This window comes from Pan troglodytes, chromosome 5 (genome assembly GCF_028858775.2).
Source record: "Pan troglodytes isolate AG18354 chromosome 5, NHGRI_mPanTro3-v2.0_pri, whole genome shotgun sequence".
NCBI classification, from domain to species: Eukaryota; Metazoa; Chordata; class Mammalia; order Primates; family Hominidae; genus Pan; species Pan troglodytes.
This window is the reverse complement of record NC_072403.2, coordinates 133,556,817-133,571,991: the sequence shown is the minus strand read 5'-3', so window position 1 is coordinate 133,571,991 and position 15,175 is coordinate 133,556,817. Positions and strand designations below refer to the sequence as shown.

The following is a 15,175-nucleotide window of genomic DNA, read 5'->3' as shown; positions in this document are numbered from 1 at the left end:
TTAGTTCAATGTAACTGTGTTTAAGAGTCCAAGAGATGCTGCGAATTCTATTAAATAAGTTGCCGGGTAAGCTGGCTTCTGGCCATGGCTGCAATGCCAGCTAAACTGTGGTCTTTTCCTGGCACAATCTCAATGAAACAAGGGTGTGCTTTGTCCCACCCAAGGACTGAGTATTTTAACGGTCATGGATTTGCTTCTTATAGGTGCTAGTTTCAGCCTTGCTGGTGTAGGTCATATTCTGGCGGGAGGATCTGCATGAGTTTTCAAGGCTGAAAATACAGCCTAGAAAAACATGAAAACAATGTGCTCTTGTAGATTTGGATTTCTTCTTCTGGAAAGAATTCTAACATTTCTACCACATTCCCAGCAGGAAAGACTTCTTTTCTTCCTCTTTTTTTCTGCTTACTAACATGGAATGTCAAACATTCTGGGAAACTGCCAATTTCAGAATCATGATAATTTGTAGTTTTCTTGGTTGGTAAGGTAGGATTGACTAGGATGGCAAAACAGAGAATAAATCCCTTTGGAATTTGCATTTTTCTCATGTGCTTTAAGGAAACACAGGTGCAAAGCCTTTGCAGCCAGAAAAAAAAAAACAAAAAAAAAAACTTTTATATATGCCTGAAGCCAAGACCACCTTCTTTGAAGTAAGGTATATTATCTGTGGTATGAACTAACTTACATATGGGTAGAACAAAACTGAGAGCCTTGTATTTTTTGTGAGTCATAGCTAACGGTCAAAAGTTCTCTCTCAGTCACAACCCTTCCCCAAGGTCTCCGCAGATGACTGAAACGTTAGCTACTTAGAGTATGTCTATTAAACACATGCTGATCAACTAAGCAGAGGAAGCGGTCTCTCTCCTTTCTGCAGCCCCTTGTTTGCTAAGTTTAGATCTTTTATCCAACAGCAATTAACAATCGAATAAGACAAAACAGGCATGTGCAAAGATTGTGTGAACAGTCCTAGACTTTCTCCCTAAATGTCAGTTTCAGCACAGTGTCTTCTCTGTTTCCCTTCAGGTTCTAGCCCTTAAAACAGTCACACACCAATTCTGATTAACTCATCTAGAAGTAAGAATGACCAAGAGTATCCTAGCCTAGAGTCAGAGGTTATGTTATACTCTTCCATGGGCATTCTCACCTGACATATATTGTAGATTTTCAAGGAAATTATCTTGTTTCCATCACAATGTTTGTTGCACTGTTTTCTTTCTTTCTTTTCTTTCTTTTTTTTTTTTTTTTTTTTTTGAGGTAGAGTTTTGTTCTTGTCGCCCAGGCTGGAGTGCAATGGCACCATCTCGGCTCATGGCAATCTCCACCTCCTAGGTTCAAGCAATTCTCCTGCCTCAGCCTCCCCAGTAGCTGGGATTACAGGCATTCTCCACCACACCCAGCTAATTCTGTATTTTTAGTAGAGGGGGGGTTTCTCCACGTTGGCCAGGCTGGTCTCGAACTCCCAACCTCAGGTGATCCGCCTGCCTTGGCCTCCCAAAGTGCTGGGATTACAGGCGTGAGCCACTGTGCCCGGCACAATGTTTGTTGCACTTACTGTTTTCTTAGGACACCTAGACCTTCCTACCAGCATGATCTCCAACCTCTGTGCTTCACACCTAACCTCTAATCATTGTCCTCAACTCAGAAAAAACTTATACTTCATGGTCTTCAATTTCTGGTGTTTGCTTTCTTGGTTTTCTCTTTGGTGAAAAACTCAAAATAGATTGTAAATTTGTAAAGTCTTCTTCCAAGTTTTAATATTTAGCAATTCTTCATCCCTTTCCCATTAACCAACACATTTTAATTAGTAAGTTTAGTAAAATTATGAATTCATTTGCAGAAATTTTTTCAGCCTCACACTAGATAGAGCCTTGCATAAGGAGAATTACATAAAATGACACAAAAGAATTAATTTCTGCTTACTAATCTACCTTTCTTTTCTTTCTAGAGACAGAGCCTCACCCTATAGCCTAGGCTGACCTACAGTGGTATGTTCTCAGCTCACTGCAATCTCCACCTCTGGGACTTAAGCGATCCTCCCAGTGATCCTCCCACCTCAGCCTCCCCAGTAGTTGGGACTACAGGCATATGACTATGCACAGCTAATTTCTGTATTTTTTTTTTTAGAAATGCAATTTTGCCATGTTGCGCAGGCTGAACTTGAACTTCTAGGCTCAAGCAATCTGCCTGCCTCAGCCTCCCAAAGTGCTAGGATTACAGATGTGAGCCACAGCTCCTGGCCTCTTCTTACTAATTTTCTGAATGATGGTATTATGATACTTTGTCACGTACCTTCAAACCCAGTTGACCGTTAATAATTTCAGACTATACAAGATCTTTAGGTGTGACTGCTGAACCAAGTACCTAGAGAGACAAAAGAAATAATTGTGGTAATGGGGCTGAATTTTTAACTAAAACATTGGTTATCATAAGCTTATGAGATAACAAAATGATATATATTATTTTTATGGAAACTACATTTATAGTTTTGGAATATTCTACCTGAGAGAAGATACTTGCAGGCATAGCAAACAAAAGTGTAATTATCATTCTTGCACAATGGGTATTATAATAATTTATAGATATACATTGGTAGGATATAAGGACATAAAGATAAGGAAGAAAAATTCCTGCCACGAAAAAGCAATTGGAAGGGGATGCAGGATGTCAAGATGTACAGAAATAAAATATGTCTTGCACTTTCTTTATGCAAAGGATTGTCCCAGTTACATGACCCCTACCATAAAGCTCAATAGAAAGTCTATGTCAAACAAAATTAGAAAGAATAGAATTTAGTATTCTTTGTGATTTTGAAAAACTGGTGCAAACAGTTATAGACATGAAACATAACAATTGTTCTTTAATTGAGGAAACGTGTAACTAAAGGAAGCAATTTGTTCTAACCCTCTTACCTACCCATCTCCTCCACCAACACACACACACACACACACACACACATCATTGCCAACTGGGATCATTTCCAACTATGTGTGGAATGGATATTTGGAGTTCTTTGCCTCAAAACATTATGCAATCTCAGAGTTTAGGTCTTAAAAATACCAAAAGTTGTTTTCTCTCTTTTTTTTCCTCCTATGCTTGCATTTGACTCTTTGCAGCTTATCTTAAGAACTCTAAGACCTTGGTAAGATTTTGAATAAAGAATGATGGTTGCCTAGGAAATGTCCATGAGCTACATAGGTATCTCATTTCAGCTAATTTGATAACAGAATAAACAGCAAGGAATGCAGATGTATGATTTGTTGTATTTTCATTCTCTTGCCTTTGTGATAATGGCAATGAGTTTATGTGTGTACATGGAGCGGCTTTCTTCTTTTTCCCTTTTTTCCTTTTAACAAAGGCAGTGAAATACTAAAGTAATTCCGAAAATGTACAGTCCAAGTGATTTTTGAAGTTCTCTAGATACATAATCAAGTTTTGAACATTATCTGGCATAAAGGATAACACTATATTACATGTGTGGGCATTGTAAGGCAAGTGTAGTGACAGAACTATTTACTTTGCCTTTGATAGATCATTGCAACAATCAGAATGAAATACTTGGAAAATGTATTCACTTTTCTCTGTGGGGTCATCCATGCTCAAGTTATTAACCTTCAATGGCAGAGGCAAATGTAACTCTCTCTTATGCTACATAAGATAATATCTGCTTGTTTGCTTCTTGTATATTCTAATCTAAATTTGAAATCATCTTCCTGGACTATATTTCCACAGCTCCTAGTATACAGAAAGGCATAAACTCCAAGTCCAAAGGCCCTTTGTGATGATGATAATGTCTCTGAAGCTGTGTGTACCCTTTCTTTACTTCCTAGTCACAGCTCAGATGCCCACAATCATTTACTCTAGCTATCTACACTTAAATGAGGATAGCCTATGGAATGTGAAATATTATTCTTCCCAAATCTGGACATTTCCACCTCAATTTCTAAGAGATGAGTCATTACTTTGACCCTGAGACAGTGATTATTTTTCATCTTCAGAGGATATGCCAGAATCACAAATGTCATTTAGCTGATTCACTCTTGTTTATCTTGTCAAGTTAAGGTTCCTTATCAGCCTTGGATGAACACACCACTCTGGTATCATAACTCTACTCAGATAACCACGAATCCCTTCTAAAAACGCCTGATGTAAAAGTCTTCATTCTTTCTGGTACCTGTTTTCCTGTCGGTCAGTCACTGAGAGGTCCAGCGCCATTTTCTATCTATAGTTTGTGGTTTCCATCAATCATTAGAAAATAATTTTAAATTTTGAGTCAAGATTGTTTATGTTTCTGTTCAAGACATTTAAACAACTCTAAGTTACCATATAGGTAAACAAGTAGAATATCTTTTCTTAATTTGTTCCTGTCCACAGAGGGTTTAGTTATCAACCATTATATACTGACCCTTTTCACTGTTGGGGAACAGAGAACACCAACAAATATAAAACATGGTTACCACCTTGATGAAACTCAAGATCTAGTTTGAGCATATACAGATTTTTATAAGGTAAATAAAGCATATATAGATTTTAGTATCTATATTACACAAATTAGTCATATATTGACAATAAGATTGTATGCCAACTCAAATTTAGATTAGAATATGCAAGCAGCAGACAAGCAGATACTATGTTATGTGGCATAAGAGAGTTACATTTGCCACTCTGCCATTGAAGGTTAATAACTTGAGCCAAAAGATTGACATTAAAGTATAGGTCTCAAGAATCAGGAAATAAAAGGAAGGAGAGAAGGAAGAGGCAGCAAGAGCTGGAATGGACCAGTGACATTTCATGGAAGATGCAGAACTCATGGCTGACAGTAAAAAGTGGGTTGGGCTTAGAAGTGTCAAGTGGGAGATGGGGTGTTACAGGCATATACCTTAAATATAACAATGTAAGTTAAATGAGCCTGTGGAAAAGTAGACTAATATTTTCAGTATATTTTTCAGTCAAGCACGGGTAACAATGATAATGGCTGGAAATGTATATGTGTAAGTTAAATGGTATATTAATGACAGACTGCAGCAAAATATTTTACTAAGTACCAAGAGAAAAAAGTACACAATGTATTTATGCAGGACATTTATAATTTGTGTGAGCTTATAGCCAACAGCATAAAAAAATTGGGCAAACCAATAGCATTATCCTGGACAAAAACAAAACAAACAAAACTTTAAAACTATTTTGGATTATATGAGGCATCTCTAGCCATTTTGTGGTCAGAAAATAGAAAATGCAGAGAGAAAGCAAACAGAAGTGCACCATCCTTTCGCTGGACTCCACTTCAGCCAGTGTGTGTGTTTAGAAGTGGAAAAAGGGAGATGGGGAAGGGAAAGTAATGGGAGAGGTAAGGAGAGAACAGAACTAAAGGACCCTGGGGCCATGGTAACAGGATTGGCAGCAGCACCAGAAAATTTCACACCAAGATCAAGATAGGTTGTTTCTCCTACAGCCTGAAGTTTTTTTTTTTTTTACATTTTACACTCAGTTTTGGTTGATTTTCAATGAGCCCCTATATAATTTTATTCCCGTTTTTTTAAATTAAATCTTCTTAGGTACATTTAATCAAAGGAAAATATAGCTATAAATATCCAAGTTTAAAAGTTATTAAGCAATTTGTTCAAAAAAATAACAAATCAAGGGCATAACAAGAAATATATTTCTTAGGGATAAATGAAATTTCCTAAAACTTGCAATAAGCATTTATTTTCACCATATTTTAGGTGAAAGCAAGAAGTGTTTTCAGAAGAAAAATTAGTCCAGCAGAAATGCATTAAATATTTTAATCAATAATCTAAATCTATGGATAAGTAATACAATCTTCTTAGATAAACTAAAATTTGAACTTGCACATAGATTTTTTTAAAACATAAATAATTTCATTTTTCCCTATATATTGCAAATCTTATAAATGTTCATTGGGCAAATTAAAACCAAACAAAACCAAGAAAGAAAGTGTAAATGTGCTTTGAAATAGTACCATCAAAGAGTGAAGGAAAAAAAACCTTTCTCTTCCTGTTCGTGCTCCTCCCCCACGCATTTTCATCTGTCATATTGAAATAAATAAGAGAGCAATAGTTTCTCCCACGGTGCTGTTTGTGGTTAAGGAAACAATAAAGGATATTGTTACAAATAGGTGGGCAATATAATGAGAAAAAGAAGTGGCTTGTGGTCATAGTTGCAGCTGTGCAGGCAAGACATAAAGTTTTTAAGGGTGTAAGAAAGCAGCTAGAAATACCCATTAAAGAATAAAGAGGTTTTTGACTGCTATGTACAAGATTATTTGGAACATGTTAGCTACCTCTAAGCTTAAAGTTCTGGTTTTAGTCTTTAAAGTTTATGATGGATTTTTTGATTAGTGTTCTTTTTCTGGAGCGTTTTTGCTTAGTGTTTTTCTTCTCTGCATCTTTCTTCAATTTTTCTTCAGAAACTATGTATTTTTTACAAACAGCTTGACAGGGAAAGCATGAAAGCATGACATTTGCACAGATATGACCCACACAGAGGGTAGTGTGGGTACCAGTACAGGGAGATAGGAGAGTGGCTTTCACAATAACCCCCAAATGACTACAGAATTCAACATTTCAGTCTTGGGTTAAGGAATTTAAGATATGATCATGATAATCAATTAAAATGCACTCAACTTAGAATTTGTGGTCATGGTAGTGGTTGATTGTGTGACATTCTGAAATCAAGAATCAACAGCATCTAGCCGAAGTTTCACAGGGAATAGCATTACAACAAAAATGGTCAATCATTGGCCACATGACTAGAGTCTCAGAAGATAGAATTATTTACTGAGCGGTGATTGTATCTGCTTCATGAATGACTTCTTGATTACTTGAGTCAGGAGATAAAGGAATGCATATTGTTTAAAAAGTATACAACCTAGCAGGGACCCCCAACTCCCAGGCCACAGATCAACACCTGTCTGTGGCCTGTTAGGAACTGGGCCACTCAGCAGTAGGTGAGTGTCAGGTGAGTGAGCATTACCACCTAAGCTCCGCCTCCTGTCAGATCAGTGGCATTAGATTCTCTTAAGAGCACAAAACCTACTGTGAACTGCACATGGGAGGGATCTAGGTTACACATTCCTTATCAGAATCTAACTAATGTCTGATGATCTGAGATGGAACAGTTTCATCCTAAAACCATCCTTGCACCCCTTTACCCCCATCCATGGAAAAATTATCTTCCATGAAACCAGTCCCTGGTGACAAAAATGTTGGGGACCACTGCAACCTAGAATAAAATGCCAGTATCTTGACACTGATAGCAGCTGCGACCCGAGGAGTAACTTAACCTCTCTATACTTTGAATTCTTACTTGTAAAAGGAGCCAACAATGGTACTTGCATCACAGGCTTGTTTTAAGGATTAAACAAATGAATACATAATTTTAAATAAGCTTTGTATTTTGTAATAATTTTAGGTATATAGAAAAGTTGCAAAGATAATACAGAAAGTTCTCGTATACCTGTCACCCTGTTTCCCTGAACGTTACCCTCTTACATTACCATGGCACATTTGACAAAACTAAGAAACCAACAGTGATACATTGCAATTAACCAAACTCCAGATTTTATACAGATTTTTCCTGTTTTTCCACTAATACTCTTTTTCCATTTCAGGATTCAATCCAGGATTCCACACTGCACTTATGAAATGCACATTTTATTTTTTGAAACATTTAGAACTGTGTCTGGCACACAGTAAGCACCTGCAAAATGTCATTTAATCCTTATCAGATGATTTTCATGCAAGCGAGATGGAATGTTTCTAACAATGTCATATATTAACAAGAATTTATTCCCAATTACTTACACTGATTCTGTTGCAAAGAAATCAATTAATATAAAATAAGGGGTCATTTATCTTCATAATAAAATCAACTATATGCTAATTGCTCTCAAAAAAGGGAGTTCATCTCTAGGATATCTTCTAAAGGTAAGAAAAACAAATCATGTCTTAGTGGTTTAACTCCATTAACTGACTTCTTCATTCAACAAAAATTTTTTGAGTGCCTGCAATACACCAGGCAGTGTGCCATGGGCTGAGGTACAGGGATGAACAAATCAGACTTAGTCCTTTTTTCAAGTGAAATGTATATATTTTTTCATAATCTTAAGCAATTGATGTAGAATCTGATTGACCCCACCATGAAGCATAAAGCCTTGAATCCCTCACTAAACACAACCTGCAATGTTCACTCAGAAGCGGTGATTGAAGTTAGCTGAAAGAAGGAGATAACCGCAGTTCACTTTGGCTACTATTGCTCACATATGCAGGATCCAAGTGAGAGGTGACAGCGTGCTGGCAGTCCTCACACCCCTCGCTCGCTCTCAGCGCCTCCTCTGCCTGGGCTCCCACTTTGGCGGCACTTGACGAGCCCTTCAGCTCGCCGCTGCACTGTGGGAGCCCCTTTCTGGGCAGGCCAAGGCCGGGGCCGGCTCCCTCAGCTTGCGGGGGTGGTGTGGAGGGAGAGGCGCAGGCGGGAAACGGGGCTGCGTGCGGTGCTTGCGCACCAGCGCAAGTTCCGGGTGGGCGTGGTCTCGGCGGGAGTGCACTCAGAGCCGCCGGCGGCCGGCCCCGCCCACCCCGGGCAGTGAGGGGCTTAGCACCCGGGCCAGCAGCTGCTGTGCTCAATTTCTCGCCAGGCCTTAGCTGCCTTCCCTCAGAGCAGGGCTCAGGACTTGCAGCCCGCCATGCCTGAGCCTCCCCCAACTCCGTGGGCTCCTGTGCAGCCTGATCCTCCCCGACGAGCACCGCCTCCTGCTCCACAGCGCCCAGTCCCATCGACCACCCAAGGGCTGAGGAGTGCGGGCGCAGGGCACAGGACTGGCAGGCAGCTCCACCTGCAGCCCTGGTGCGGGATCCACTGGATGAAGCCAGCTGGGCTCCTGAGTCTGGTGAGGACTTGGAGAACCTTTATGTCTAGCTAAGGGATTATAAATACACCAATGGGCACTCTGTATCTAGCTCAAGGTTTGTAAACACACCAATCAGCACCCTGTGTCTAGCTCAGGGTTTGTGAATGCACCAATCCACACTGTGTATCTAGCTACTCTGGTGGAGACTTGGAGAACCTTTGTGTGGACACTCTGTATCTAGCTAATCTGGTGGGGAGGTGGAGAACCTTTGTGTCTAGCTCAGGGATTATAAACGCACCAATCGGTGCCCTATCAAAACAGACCACTCAGCTCTACCAATCAGCAGGATGTGGGTAGGGCCAAATAAGAGAATAAAAGCAGGCTGCCGGAGCCAGCAGTGGCAACCCGCTTGGGTCCCCTTCCACGCTGTGGAAGCTTTGTTCTTTCACTCTTTGCAATAAATCTGGCTGCTTCTCACTCTTTGGGTCCACACTGCCTTTATGAGCTGTAACACTCATCGCGAAGGTCTGCAGCTTCACTCCTGAAGCCAGCAAGCCCACAGACCCACCGGGAGGAACGAACAACTCCAGACGCACCGCCTTAAGAGTTGTAACACTCACCGTGAAGGTCCGCAGCTTCACTCCTGAGCCAGCGAGAGGACGAACCCACCAGAAGGAAGAAACTCCGAACACATCCGAACATCAGAAGGAACAAACTCCGGACACGCCGCCTTTAAGAGTGGTAACACTCACCGCGAGGGGCCATGGCTTCATTCTTGAAGTCAGTGAGACCAAGAACCCACCAATTCTAGACACACAAGAACTTAGATGAAGATAAGTGTTCAAGGAAAACCTGCGCGTGGCTGCAGACACGTTCATTCCAATCGCTCTGGGGTTTCTTCCTTGCTGATGATGTTAATGATCTTATGCTAGGCATTGTGCTCATGGCTTCACATATATTAATTCAAGGAAATCTCACAACTACCATATGAAGTAGATATTATTCCCCAATTTATAGATGAAAAGATGAGGCAAAGTGATCTGATGCAAGAAAAATAGGAAGGAAGACACAAAAAATCCTTTTGTATTTTCACAACTTTATGAGTACCAAGACAGATATTGCCCTGAACATAAATAATAAAAACAGCTTTTTTTCCTGACTTTAAAATGATTATTCTTTAAAAATGTGGTTGCTTTTTATGTGGCTATACAAAGTTCTTAATGTTTCTTTGGCAATGGAATATAGTGGAATTTTACAACTATATAAAAAAGTTACCTTTGCCTAAGAAACAGTATTTACTGTGTGTAACTAGTTAACTGAAAATTCTCTACTGAAAATTCTCTACCATCCAGCACCATAAATAATTGATGAAATAAGCTACCTCATATTATAGGATTCCCCAAAAAAGGAGAAAGATACAGACATGCACACACACACCCTTCTGTGGCCCAAAACACAGTATCACAGCCCTATCTGCAGGCAACTTGCAATTGAAAAATATGATTTAGTAATTTAAAAAATACACTTTCAGTGATGAAAAAATATTTATAAGTCCCACTGAAGTACTGCTTAACTGTACATAAGAAATTACTTAACCTTCTGCTATTCCAAATATATTTTATGTTCATTTTTTAAGATTAGCCTTTCTCCCCTGCAACCCCAAAAAGTAACTGCATTTTATCTTTGAAATTAAGCAGAAAAACAAACAAAAAACAAAAACCCAGTGCTGTTGACAAATGTACAGTGAATTCACTTGATTCTTCACAAAGACTGAAATCAATTTTCAGGACCATGAAGAGCTAAAAATTCACCTATTTTTAGAGACTTGTTTGTAGACTATACAGCAACTTTGTTGTCTTTCCTACATTAGAAATCCGAAAACTCCCTGCCCCCAGGACCTCCTCTGAATCCACTGCGAAATCCTCCAGGGATGGTTAAAGTACCACATCTGCTACCACCATGCCCTCTGCCACCACAGAAACCAAAGATCCCTCTGCCTCTGCGTCTCCCACAGCCACGATTTGGACAAAGTGGGATTCCAAATGCTTCAGCATTTAATCTTCTTTCTTCAGCCCAGGTTGATATCCGTTCCCTATTGTCATCACAAGAAATATTATCAAAGAAGGATTTAGTTTTTTCCTACTAGCAGTTAGGTCCAAGTGGATCTTCTTCATCAGCATTTCCTTTACTTTTGGGGTATCAACTCCTGGGTCACCTTTATCTTCACTATTTACAGGCTCCTCCTGTTTCTCAGTTTATCTTCTTTTAAGTTTATTATGAAACTCTCTGTCGATCTCTCCTTTGTTGAATTGTGCATTTGCACTTTCAAAGTCAAAGTCTTTCTCAAATTTCATTGGCCCATCTCGCAGAATACCAAATCTTCCCCTGCTACCCGGCTGAACCCCACGCCCTCTCCTTGGAGCTGAAGGAGTACCTGGAGCTACTTGTCTCTTGCTATCATTTCTGAGTTGCTCATTTTCTGGTCTTGAAACATTGTGTACTTCAGCTCACCAGTGCTCTTGATCTCTATTGCTTTTTGGCTGGTAGATGGCAAAGGCCTAGTTGATACAGGGCTCCTTCTCCCAACAGGTGCTGGAGCAGGTAAATGGGCCGAGACAGTCTTCACTGCTTGTTCAGTGGTTGGGCTTTTTCTCAAAGGGTCTAACTGAGGGCTTGAGTGACCTTGAGATAACTGTGTTTTTAGAGATCTTGTATCCTGTGTTAAGGCAGAGTCAACCATACTACTTTGGGGTAAGACACCACTGTTTGATGTTTCTGTTCCAAACGATATCAAAGAGCTTCCAGCAACAGCAACGGCACCAAACTCCTGCCCAACTAAGGAGGTTGGACTGAACCGACTGTATATGAGCATCCTGCCCAAAGGCCCATGAGAACCCCACGCACCAGAATGAAGAAGTTGATGAGCCTAGTGAGGACTGAAGGATAGCTGGGTCTTCAGGCAAAGAACACTGTGGTTTTGGTGGCTCACAGTGAGGTCTTTAATGTCACTCCTATGGAATACAATGTATTCCAATAGTTCATCTTGAGGTGGTATTGGACGATCTATCTTCTGTACCAGAAAATTGAATTTTAGCGAGGGCTACGGTGGGGTTCTACGTGTCGATGGTGCAGAGGATGCCCTCGTAGCAGATCTGTGCCTTGGAGATGTGGCTGATCTTGCTGTGGAGGAAAGGGGTGACCCCGCTCATGGTGCCACTGCAGCTCCCGGCGCTCGCAGAGCGGCGGACCCCAGGCGGCTGTCAGGCGATCCACAGTATCCGTCGCGCCTGTGGCAGCCGCCTCAGACCTAACATGGTGGCGGCGGCGGCGGCGCCGGCGCCAGCTCCGCTAAATCAGCTTTATTTTCACTTCATTAAAAGAAAAATTGAAAACTCCAAAGAACGATCTTGACTTCTAAAATCTGAAAAACGATATCCTTTAGGACTTAAATCTTGGATTGTTTTCTAAGATGCCTCAAATAACTGCTGAGCAAACTTATGTCTAAATTATTGCTGTCTTCACAATTCAGTAAAACCAATAGTAATTAAAGCATCTATTACTGCGTAGGCCCCTGCGGTGTGCTACATCAAAGACAAATATGAATAAGCCAGTCCCTCCCTCAGAGACCTTACACTGTAATAGATGCATTTCATTTTATTTTACATATGAGTGACTAAAAAAATGTGTTGAATTGAAATAAACACATCCTCAAATAGCTAAAGTGCAAAGTGGAACAAGGTTGGTACCACTAGAAACATACAAGCACAATGCTATGGGAAGATAAAGATAAAAGAAACAGAAGGAATTCTGCCTGACTAGAAGTTGAAGGAAGGCTAGAAGTGTAAGGTAGCATTCGAAAATTAAGCTCTGTGTTAACAAGTTGAGGCAGATGATAGGGAAGGAAAGTCCTCATAAAAGGAAAAGCATTGATGAAGGCAAAAAGTTAGGAAATCACAAAGTTAGTCCTAGGAATACCAACCACACCAGTTTGGCTGAGATTCACATTACTGCGAGAGGGTCAGAGCATGGTAGGCCCGTATTTGGATGGACTTGTGTGCCAGGATGAGAATATTGTACTTTATACAGCAGAAAATGGCAAACTCGTAAGGGTTTTTGGTAGAGAATTGACATAGCTAATACTGTACTTCGGGAAGATTGATTCATAGGTGTTACCATGGAATTCATCGTGGGAGAGACAAGAGGTAGGAACATCAATTACATTTCATTATATTATGCAAGGACTGCCTGAAACAAGGGTAAGGAAGAATAGAAGAGAAAAGATGGATGCATTGATGGGGTAGGAACTAGAAGAAAATAAGAGACACTTGAGATGCTTAAAGAGACAGTATGACTGAGGAAATGGTTCTGTTACTAACAGAGTCTGGAAACTCATGGAAAAAAAGGAGGATGCTTTTGAAGAAGATGTGATGAGTTTGATTTTCAACACATTAGGAAGAAATACAAAGGGCCATGTTTTCTTAGAAGAGAGACTGAGCCTGGGCACGTTGCAGTAAAGTGGGAAAGACTGAAAACAAAGACCCAACCCTGAAAGGGAGACTTACATTTAGAAATTAGGAAGAGGATGAGGACAAAAGAGATCAAACAAACAAAAAAAGATGAAGACCAGAGAGGAAGCAGGAGAACCAAGAAAAATGTTGTATTGTGAAAACCAAGATAGCTAGAATTTCAAGAAAGCAAAATTAATCCATAGCATAAGAAGTTTCAGGAGTATGAAAGCCAGTTGCCTTATTTAAAATGTCAACTTGTTTTGTTCCACTACGGTTTGCGGGATACTGGTTCATTTAAACAATTTCCCAGGCAAAATTAAAGAAAAAAAATACTTTGAAAATCAAAAAATAAATTGATTAAAAAACTTTCAGCTGATCTGCAAAACTCTATTAAGCAATGATTTGATAAAGGTACACATCACATATGTATTAGAAAGCTTCTGCTTATTGATAAAATATTTTGTTGGAAAAAATCATTTATTGTCTTAGAGATTTGGAGAAAATATGTTTGCAGTTATTCCATTACAAGGCCTAATTGCAATTTGCCTTCATCCTGGGGGCTGGAAAGAATAATTTTTGAATTAGAACTTATTTCTATTTCAGTATGGTTATTTCGTGGCCTTCTAGTTCTCTCATTTTAAACTTTTAAAATGCAAGAGTTTGCCAAATTAAGCATTCCTGCTACCAGAAACTTAATAGTCAAAAGAAAATTGAAATTACTCGGAGGGATGAAGTTTCTTCAGACATTAAGCAATTAGCATGTCTTTGAAAGACTCACGATCTAAGCATAAACAATATAGGTTTTAAAAAATGAATTAACTAGACAGAAAGATGAATAAGACTGAGAGCTACCAATTTAAAACTTTCTATACTGTGATACAGTTCCAAATGCCAGTCCATTCCAAATTAGAATACCTAAGTAGTCACTTATCTAGCAATTTACTTTTTGTTATACAAATAGAGATGGCAAACAGACACAGGTGGGAATTTCTTCATCTTCAATGTTGGTCCCACTCCCACCCCACCCAACCCCTTGAACTGTTGATAAGACCAGGAGTAAGAGAATAAAAAAAGACACGTTCCTATATCTTGAGTTGAAACTAGGAATGCATTTTTTAAAAGCAGTCGTAGATTTAAAAAAAAAAAAAAAAAAAAGCATTGGACCCTTATCACAAGATGGCGCTGAAAGCGAAGAAGGAATTTCCTTCGGCTTTAGTTCTTCCTAAAGCCGAAGCCAAAGTGAAGGCTTTAAAGGCCAAGAAGGCAGTGTTGAAAGGTGTCCATAGCCACAAAAAAGAAAAAAAAAAAGAAAAAAAAAGAAGATCCGCATGTCACCCACCTTCCGGCAGCCCAAGATACTGTGACTCCGGAGGCAGCCCAAATATCCTTGGAAGAGCGCCCCCAGGTGAAACAAGCTTGACCGCTATGCTATCATCAAGTTTCTGCTGACCGCTGAGTCTGCCATGAAGAAGGTAGAAGACAACAACACACTTGTGTTCATTGTGGATGTTAAAGCCAACAAGCACCGGATCAAACAGGCTATGAAGAAGCTCTATGACATTGATGTGGCCAAGGTCAACACCCTGATTTGAAGAAGGCATATGTTCAACTGGCTCCTGATATCAGTGCTTTGGAAGTTGCCAACAAAATTGGGATAATCTAAAATGAGTCTAGCTTGCTAGTTCTAACTGTATATATATATGTATATACATATATATATAGGCATATATATGTATATATATGTATATACATATATATATAGGCATATATATGTATATATATATGCGTATATATATATACTTTT

General features: G+C 39.6%; 1 long non-coding RNA gene and 2 pseudogenes across 1 annotated transcript in view; 1 reads left to right on the top strand and 2 right to left on the bottom strand.

Annotated features, from left to right (window-relative positions):
* The window catches only part of LOC107975380 (uncharacterized), a 33,329-nt gene extending 24,968 nt beyond the window's left edge, over nucleotides 1–8,361 (bottom strand). Inside the window, exons 1-2 of the long non-coding RNA XR_008548640.2 lie at nucleotides 8,274–8,361; nucleotides 2,287–2,358 (exon numbers count right to left, since the gene is read on the bottom strand). This is a non-coding gene — a long non-coding RNA (uncharacterized LOC107975380). The remainder of the gene's footprint in view (nucleotides 1–2,286; nucleotides 2,359–8,273) is intronic.
* Nucleotides 8,362–10,729: 2,368 nt separating this feature from the next.
* On the bottom strand, nucleotides 10,730–12,072 carry LOC100614903 (protein LSM14 homolog A-like; annotated as a pseudogene).
* A 2,475-nt stretch (nucleotides 12,073–14,547) lies between these two features.
* On the top strand, nucleotides 14,548–15,034 carry LOC129144315 (large ribosomal subunit protein uL23-like; annotated as a pseudogene).
* Nucleotides 15,035–15,175: the final 141 nt, after the last annotated feature.